Source organism: Hibiscus syriacus, unplaced genomic scaffold (assembly GCF_006381635.1).
Source record: "Hibiscus syriacus cultivar Baekdansim isolate YM2019G1 unplaced genomic scaffold, ASM638163v2 tig00110346_pilon, whole genome shotgun sequence".
Classification (NCBI taxonomy): Eukaryota; Viridiplantae; Streptophyta; class Magnoliopsida; order Malvales; family Malvaceae; genus Hibiscus; species Hibiscus syriacus.
The window spans coordinates 1,442,026-1,452,044 of record NW_024062697.1 but is presented as its reverse complement, the minus strand read 5'-3'; the positions used below and the strand labels follow the sequence as shown (position 1 = coordinate 1,452,044).

General features: G+C 31.8%; 1 pseudogene; it reads right to left on the bottom strand.

Annotated features, from left to right (window-relative positions):
- Positions 1-2,312: 2,312 nt before the first annotated feature.
- LOC120120714 lies at positions 2,313-5,697 on the bottom strand (annotated as a pseudogene).
- Positions 5,698-10,019: the final 4,322 nt, after the last annotated feature.

The following is a 10,019-nucleotide window of genomic DNA, read 5'->3' as shown; positions in this document are numbered from 1 at the left end:
GCCTTCTTATTTCAGGAACACTTGCTGTCTTCCTAAGTCCTACAATCAAAGTGCAAGTCTTACCTCACAAAGTGGAGTAGGCATGCTTATATCATATGGTATTCAGAGCTAAGGCGGAAGCAAGCAAGTTGTGAAGTGTTGTTCAAATAAATCAATCAAAATCAAAAAGAAAAAGAAGTGTTATTCAAAAATCATTGAGGAAACGTGCAAATAGAAAGAAAGTAAAAGAAAAGACAAAACCAAAGCAAGAAAGAAAAGAGAAGCAAAGTTAAAACCAAAGGTTGTTCATACATCAACAAGTGCCAACAAGCCTAAAGCAATTTTCAACACTTTGATTGTGGCTAAGGAAGGTTGTCAGTGTCTTGTGGTAAGAAATTCCCTTTCCTTCTATCAATTTTTTTCTTCTTTCTTTTCTTTGTTTAAGCCAACCTTTTTATCATCTATTTGTTCCTTTCTTTCTACTTAATAAACTTTTGCAGCAAAACGCCTACGCACTTGATTTGAAGGTCTTGAGTTAGTTCTTTTAAAACTTAACAAGAGAGAAACGAGTGGAAAAAGACATAAAGAGCGTGTGAGATCAGAAAGGAAATTGCAAAAGCCAAAAACACATTCCCAAGTGCAAACACGAGCGTTTGAGTGGTGTGATATCAATTTTTTTAGTGACCGTGAGGTTTTGTTGTGTGAAATTTGATAAGCTCCTATTTTCACATTTCAATTTCTTTAATCGCTAACAATGTTGTTTGATGTTTTATCTTCTCAATAAATGGAGTATGAGAAACAAAGTGAAAATGCATTTCACACTAGATGTCATGTCAATAGTAAAGTTCGCCATCTAATCATTGACGATGGAAGTTGCACCAACCTTGCAAGTACACTCATAGTGCACAAATTGGGCTTAAAAGCAATGCATCATCCGTATCCATATGAAGCACAATGGCTTAATGACGATGAAATTGCCATTACTTAACAAGTGTTACTCCCGTTTTCCATTGGCAAGTATGAGGACGAGGTTCTTTGTGATGTAATCCCGATGAGAATAACTCATTTGCTGCTTGGAAGACCGTGACAATTCGACAAAAGGGCCACTCACGATGGATTCTTAAATCGTTGCTCATTCAACCATGGGAGAAGGCAAACCACGTTGACTCCTTTATCATCACAACAAGTGCTTCAAGATCAAAGTCATCTAAAGAAAAGCTTTGATGCTATGCAAGAAGAACGTTGTGAGAAAACAAAGAAATTTGGAGTTGAAAATGAGACTTTATGTGAGAATATCATTGAAGTGATTGAAAATAAAAATGAAGGCATTGAAAAGATTGAGAGTACAAACAAGAGAGTGAAGAGAAAATTCGATAAGAATGTGAGATTGAAAAGAGAATTCAAAACAAACATGAGCATGAGAGAAAAAAATGCGAGGAGAAGGAAGTTTTGCTTTCTACTAATCATTTTTTTCTTCTATTTGTTCTTTGAGTTTGCAGGTTATTCCAAGGGATATACAAGACGATTCAAGCATCATTTCTTTTGAAATTCCAAAATATGTGTCACTTGAAATTCCAAAAAACATGTTCATTAACCTTCAACGTACATTCACCTCATATTCAAGATAGAATAAATCTTATGAAAGGGAAGATTCAATGAACCTAACCATAGAGAACATTAAGAGTCTAAACTCATTCATTTATGAATTTAATCCTTTCCTTGTCTTTGATTCTAAATTATCTACTTCTAACTTTGCTTTATTTTTCAAATTGTTGATTCAAAAGCAAAGACTTGAACATGTAAAGCATTTTGAGCAAAGAAAATGGTGCAAATTGAGAGTGAAAGAATTTCCAATCCAATGAAGATCAAAGTTGTTCACTTATGTACCAATTATTGATTTGGGGACAAATCACCTTAAAGAAGGGGATGATGTGATCATGTCGAGCACCAAATTCACACTGAACAATCTTACAACTTTGAAGTCCTTTCATCACCATTTCTTGAGATTCTATCTTCATTCTTCACTACCATTTCCATACTTCTTCTTCCATCACCATAACATCGTTCCATATACAAATACTTCTTTAAATCCTTTCAAACATATCATCATCTTCATCTTTATCTATTTCGCTGCCATTTCTATCTTACCATCTTACTCATTCATATTTAACCATTTTCTTTAAAGCCTTCTTATTTTAGGAACACTTGTTGCCTTCCTAGGTCCTACAATCAAAGTGCAAGTCTTACCTCACCAAGTGGAGTAGGCGTACTTATATCATTAGTCCCACTTTAATCTAGGTAAGGACAAAAAAGCATAAGAAAGGGAAGAAGCTGCTCAAATTAATTCATTACTGATTATCAGGATATATTAACCTAAAAGGTTTTTGAGCTTCCACAAGAATTCTACTTGCCTCATTTTGAGCAAATTCATCAGCACAAGAGGCAACCCCATTATACTGTTGCTGACATTCTGTTGCCCAGTTCTCTGATGCTGGTTTGACTTGATTATCATCAATAATAAGTTCCCCACGACTCGTCTTTGAAACAAATTGAAGAAATTTTGAATTTTGCATACCCCGAAACATAAAGAACATAAGTGTATGGTGGTGTTTGTTTTTACTGTATAAGATCTGCAAAGCTCTTATGTTTGCGCCGCACAGACCACGCGCAGACATTGAGCTTCGCAGGCCGTTTGTTTTTTAGAAGACAAAAGCTCTTCTAACGTCTGCGCGTGGTCTGCGCGGTGCAGACGTGGTCTTATGTCTGCAGACGTCTTCTAACCTCTTCAAAGAGGTTTTATATTTAATTTTCTATTATATTTGATTTTAATTTTAATATTAATTTTTTAAATAAATTAAATATTATTTTTTTAATATTATATTATAGATATTAATTTTAATATTATTTTTTTAAATAAATTAAATATTAATTTTTTAATATTATATTATTGATAATTAATTTTATATCATATAAATTATTTTATATATTATTATAATTTTATATTTATTTTAATTATTTTGATTTAATTTTAAATATAATATTTTTTTGGATTTGTTATTTTTAAATTATATTTAAACTTTTTATATAAAATGTAAGTATTTAAACCACATTGCTTAATAAAAAATGAATTCATTGTTTGATAATTAAGATTTTAAAATATAAAAAATTGTAAATTATGTTTTTAAAATTTTAAAATATAATCACAATTAAATAAAAAATAATTATAAAATAATTTGATAAATTAAAAACTATTTTCTAAAAATATCATATAATTATAAAAATAAATTATGAATATATATTTTAAAAAATTAAAAGTATTACATAATTGCATATTTAAAACAAATCATATAATTTAATGATCATTTATAAATTTTATTCTATAAAACTTATAAAACTAATAATACATGTTATTATGTGAGAGTTATAATAGAATTAATAAGGTGGTGTTTGTTTTTCTAAAAAATTTATTATTGTAGTTGTATGAATTATTTAAATTTCAGTATTGTAAAACTAAAATTATTTAAATCTCAGTATTGCAAAACTCTTTTAAGTTAAAAAAAACAGTTTATTTATATTTAAGTTTATTTTAGCAGTCTGTAGACGTTAAAAACAAACAGTCTTCTTCTTGCAAACTGCAAACTTTTGGTCTACCTCTTCTGCTATAGATGCCTGAAGATGTGGTCCGCAGACTACAGACATTTTACCTCTGCAAAAACAAACACCACCTATACATTCACTCACGCATGACCTGAAACTTAGGATCACCATTCTGAGAGAGAGAATGCACAAGCATTCTAGTATGTTGAATTGCAACCAAACTTTCTATATTTCCCCCTCTCATTTGATCTACAGATGTTAATTGAGCTTGTTTCTGTATGTTGTAGCTCATTAATTGTATTATAAAAGAAAAATAAGCTAAAGATGACACGCACATAAAGACTACACAAAGCACAAGATGGTAGAAGAAAAGGGAAACTAAAGTCAAATAGGAACGTATATCCATTGGAAATAGAACAAAAAGTTAGAAATATAGTCCGGAAGAGAGTGAATAGGCTAACTATAAGGATGAAGAGGATCAAGTGTATGATAGTAAATTAGTAATTGATAACCAACAATATACTCCATAAGGAAGAGAATGCAAAGATTCAACTTGGTTAATGATAGAACCTACCTATCAGCTTCACCTAGAAACACCAAGTTTTATGTTGCTACAAAAACAGATCCATGCAGTCAAGCAAGCTACAATATCATTCATTAACTCCAAAGATTTGATAGCCATATTTCATTTAATGCAAAGGAGATGTTTCGTTCTTACCTACTCAAATTCAGAGGCCCAAACCCTAGCAACATGTTGTTGTTCAAACGAACGAGCCCAAGCATCAAGATCACCATGGTGTATTCTATTTTGGTTGAATTGAGTGACCCATCCTTCTAGCAGCGTAAGGCTTCATGACGCCTTGAGATTCATTCCAATGGTCCTCTAGTTCTCTAAACCTCCCAGGCATGGGTCCCCTGCCATGGATATCATTTTTTATTTCCAAGGAACTCAAGAGTGCATTTACCTGGAAACAAACAAGTTACAAGAAAAATGTTAAATTGGGTATAAAATCAGGTGTAAATTCATAACAGATAACACCATGTAGCAGTGATCAAGCAAAGGACACAAAACTTGAGCATTAATAAATTCTTCACTCCTATCAGCAAAAATGTGTCGGGCCATTATGCTGCTACGATCATGTATGCACTGTTTATCACCTTGAGACAATCCTAAGAGAGGAAGTGGGGTCGGTCGTAAAGGAATTCCACTTTGGCTACTGTCAACAAATGAGTACAAAAAACTTGACAGTACCCTTTGAGGTGGTCCTGAAGTACAGATGTAGAAAGATTAATTCTCTTGATATTTAAGGGCAAAGAAGCTTATATCCTTAGTTGAGGTGCTTCTGAAGCATATGTTGAGCATACCCAAATTCAAAACACAGTTTAAAGAGTAGCCAATAGCAAATGTGATACGATAAGATTAGAACCATTTTGTTTGTTCATTTACACACTCCAAAGGAGAGTAAAGTAAAACAAAACAAAACAAAACAAAAAACAGTTATAAAGATGAAAAGGTTGAATACCATCAAGAGTGGGTTGAATCGGCGGTGCTGGAGCAGCAACAGGGTCAAAGGGAGGTTGACGTTGTATCTCTTCCCATGCATCCACGAATCCATTGGCATTGGCACCGCCGAAGCCTCGGATGAACTCAGAACCCTGAAGGGTTTTTCACTTTTAAATCTTTTAAGCCAACAGAAATTTGTATTCAGTTTTCATGTTTATTGAAGAAGAAGAACCTGGGCGTTAGATTGGAGAAAGGGGCGGTCGAGCTCAGAGCCAGGAAGAGCAGCAAGGGGATCATTGGCGTGTGAATAGAATTGGGTATGGGGAGAGGCAGCAGCTGTGTTTGGAATCTCCTTCAGTACACACTGCTCAGAAGAACACACACGTATACATAAATCAAAATTAGGATAAAACTTAACCAGGAGTTAAAGAAATTAATGTAAAGATAAAGATTAAAGGGACCTGAGTCTTGGAAGAAGAACCGATAAGAACGTTGGCGAGAGCACCTAGACGATTGGAGGAAGAGGAAGAAGAGCTGGGAACGGCACAAGCAACTCCTCCCGTTACCAGCTCACACATCGACATCGTGTTCGATTTATTTTGTCTGGTCTTTCCTGATTGTGCTAATTTCCTTCTCTTTGTTGTTTTACAGTTTTAATAATGGAGCCGGTCGTTGAAGATCGGGCTGGCTGGTAGCTGCTGAGCAGCGATTGGATTGGATTGGATTGGTTTTTCCTTTCTCAACTAGGGAGGGCATACCGATATAGTTTCATGGGTTTCGAGCTTTAATTAAAGGCGGGATATATATAAGTTTAGTGGGTAGTAAGTAGATTTAGATGTAAAATGTTTTACTCATCATGTTAGTGGATAGGTGATGGGTTTAAGACTTTACCCGACTTACATTATGTGTCTTACATTCACTGAGCCACTAAATACCTATCATATAAAATTTAGACCATTATGAATTTAGATAAAATTTTAGAGATTATTCTGTAAATCTTAAGATTTTATATGACATAACTTATAATTTAATCTAATATTAGGGTATAAATATTTTTAGAATTGAAAATTATTATTTCTCTTATCTTAAATTGATGGGTATGGATAGGTATAGGCGGTACATATGAATATGAGATAAGTGATGTGTATCCAGTAAGATAGTGAGGGTTGGGATGGACTTGAGAATGTATTTATGTAGGCGGGTGTAGATTTAAAATTTTTACCATGGATAGTGAGTAGGTGGTAGATATGAAAAATATTAGGTGGGTATGGGGATGGGGGAAGGGGTATCCGCACCCGCCCCACCCGTTTGTCATCCCTACTTTCAACGTTGTTTTTGAAAGGATAAACTATGTATTTAATACCTAAACTATTAGTTTTGATATGTTTTAACACCTAAATTTTCAAAACCATACCTAACTTTTAGTTTTCATTTTATTTTAGTACCCACCGTTAAAAACTTAACGTGTTTAGTATCTAAACTATCAGTTTTGGTCCATTTTAATAACTGTACTTTTAATTTTTTTCAAAATTTAACGTTAAATTTTGAACGATATACTAAAATAAAATAAAAACTAAAGTAAAAAAGAAACAAAAAGTAAAGTTTAGGTATGATTATGAAAAAAATTAAAAGTTTAGTTACTAAAACGGATTAAAACTGATAATTTAAGTACTAAATACGTAATTTATCCTTTTTAAAACTATTTTTTTTGCGTCAAAAGTATTTTTACAGCTAAAAGTAGTATTAAATAAATAATTTCTAAAATAAAAATGAGAAATACTTTTCAATACAAATGCAAAAACTAAAAATTGTTTTAAGTTTTGTATAGTTTCATGAAATATATAGAGTTATTACATATTTGTTTATTTTATATATATTTATTATAATCTAAGTCTATAGGTTTTATAAATTATAATATTAGAAATTTTAAATACAATCACATATTTTTTAATTTATAGTATCATATCTAAAATCATTATTTATCTTCGTAAAAATACTTTTAATAATAATATTTAACATTTAAATTTTGGATGAGTGCACGAATCAAGCGACCTCGGCAGTAAAGGAATTGTTGTTATTCCTTGAGGCCTCGAGTTCGAGCACATGAATGTCAGAGGTTTGAGTGTTCAATGTCAAATGGTTGAAAGTTATCTTTGAACATATATTGTCTTGTACTTACCCTGTAATACCCCAAATAGTAGGTCAGTGATTATTTTGAAAGGAATTAAAATTTGGATGACTAAATTGAATAAATGGTAAAGTATAAGAAATGATTTAAGTAAGACCAATTAGTAAGAAATGAAATAACGAAAGGACATTTTGATCTTTTAGAGTGAAATGAATTTAAAACCCATTTAAATTTAGGGATTTAAGAAAAAGGGGAAAGTGAAAAACTATGCTAATTAAGTCATTTTACTCTTCTTCTTCTTCTTCTTCTTCCTGTGGTTGAGTGTCATCCTCCATAAATTAAGGTAAGTTTCATCTAGCTATATCTAGTGTTTCCTTTTGATTATGATTGGTTCTTGCAACCTTAAGTGATATGTAAGCTTTAGGAAATGTTATATAAGATTAAAACTATGACATGGAGGAAATATTAGAGAATTAAGAAAATGGGTTTTGAAATGATATATTAAGATATGAGTGTTTATTGATGTTTACTAGTAGTTTTGACTTGTCAAAGTAGAAAATGAGATATTAGAAGCATTGGATGGGTTTAACAAGTTAGAAAAAGTGGTGTGATCCTTAGATTTGAATGTTCTTGGGAAATTTTATATGTTTTAAGAAGCTAGATGAAGGAAGGTTAGTAGGGATAAGTAAAGAAGAGTTTAATAATATTGTTGGGTGTAAACATAAGGAACTTTGACCAAATTTGGGTAAGAATCAGGCTGAAAATGGAAAATATGGGTAAGGGTATCGGTACTGATAGAACAGTACCGATACTATAGGCTTGAAATTGGAAGAATCAACTGGGAAGTATTGATACTGATGCAAGCAGTATCGATACCGAAAAGGGGTATCAATACTATGAGGAAGGTATCAATACCATTGATAACAGAATGCAAAAATGGTATCGATACCGTAATAGAGTATCAGTACCATAGTATAGTAGTATCGATACCATGGTAGAGGTATCGATACTATTGAGCCATAAATTTTAAAATAAGCTGATAATGTTATAGAAAATTAAATAATATGTACTCTTGAGTAATGTTTAAGTATAATTGTTAGGAAATATACTAATAATTGATATTGAGTGTGTCTTTATTGGATGCTTGAGTAGATCGAAATCAAGCTTCAGAGTCAAGCAAAACAAAAGGCAAAGGCAAATTACATGCGTAATCAACTTTGCGTTTTGGATACAATAGCGAGGCAATCTAGGTGAGTGCATTAATTATGTACGTATATGTTGCGGTAGTCATAGATGTATGATTTATTGATATATGTATGATGATTACCAAATGTCTCTAAGTATGCAAAAACTAAGAAATTCATAATAAGCTTATGAATTTCCGTATAGACACTTTGTGTGCAAAAAGTTAAGAAATTCATAATTAGTTTATGAATTTCCGTATGGGCCCTTTGTGTGCAAAAAGTTAAGAAATTCATAATTAGTTTATGAATTTCCGTATGGGCACTTTGTGTGCAAAAAGTTAAGAAATTCATAATTAGTTTATGAATGTTCGTATGGGCACTTTGTGTTCAAGAAGTTAAGAAATTCATAATTAGTTTATGAATTTTTGTACGGACACTTTGCGTGCAAAAGGTTAAGAAATTCATAATTAGTTTATGAATTTTCGTGTGGGTACTTTATGTGCAAAAAAGTTAAGAAATTCATAATTAGTTTATGAATTTCCGTATGGGTACTTTATGTGCAAAAACTAAGACATTATATGAATTTACGTATTAGTATTGTGTGTGCAACCCACATAAATTATAGGAATGCTTGGGAAATGAATGTATTGGCACTATAGCTGTGAACGATAGAGTGTTTAAAGAATTTGAAAGAATTAATGGACATCAAAATGGTCATGATATACTTTTATTTAGAATTTTGCTTATGATTATTTATGCCTCACTAAGAAATTTCTTAGTGTGTGTTAATTTCATACGTAGGTTTTAATACAAGCTGAGTAAGGAGACCATCGGACATTCAAGTAAGTATCGCCTTGTCAGTAATAGTACGACATCCATGTCTACTTTTGATGTAATTAGCTGGCATGTAATAGATTTAGTAAAAACGCTCTGAAAAATATTTGATTTACCATTATGTAAAATGATGAAATGTTTGAACATCACTTTTGTTTATCTACATAAATTTATTTATTGTTTTATTATTATTAAATTAAAATGTTTTTATAAAAAGGAACAAAATTTTACGGGTTTTCAAATATGAAATTGTTTTAAAAGTGATGTGACATATATATCTCATGTACGGAAGGGTATACGGGAGATGGGTGTTACATTTATTGGTGATATATATTGAATCTACACTCTTCAATGGAAATGAATAGATAGTCTTATTGTTGTCCTGATCTACGAATGACAAGTACTGATGTCCTTGAGTTATAAGTATGGCTGCAACAAAGATAAGAAAGAGATGGAATTAGAAATGGAATAAGAAATGGATAAGTAAATAATTAATGGAATAAAATAATAAAGAGATGGTTGCGGAATTATAATGAATATGTTGGTGGCCTTGATGGAAGATGGTTGATGGTGTTGATGTTGAATGGAAGATGGTGGTGATGTTGTATCTCAAACACGCCAAAGAAGAAGCTATGCTAGAAAGCATAACCCCGGTCTTCACAAACTTGCTTGAGGGGTGTTAATTGTGTCTTCAACCCACTAGATATAAAATCTAGGAATTTGGGAATGAAGGTGAAGGAATAACGCCACAACTATAAGAAATATACTTGTTTAATCGATAAAGTTCTCAAAG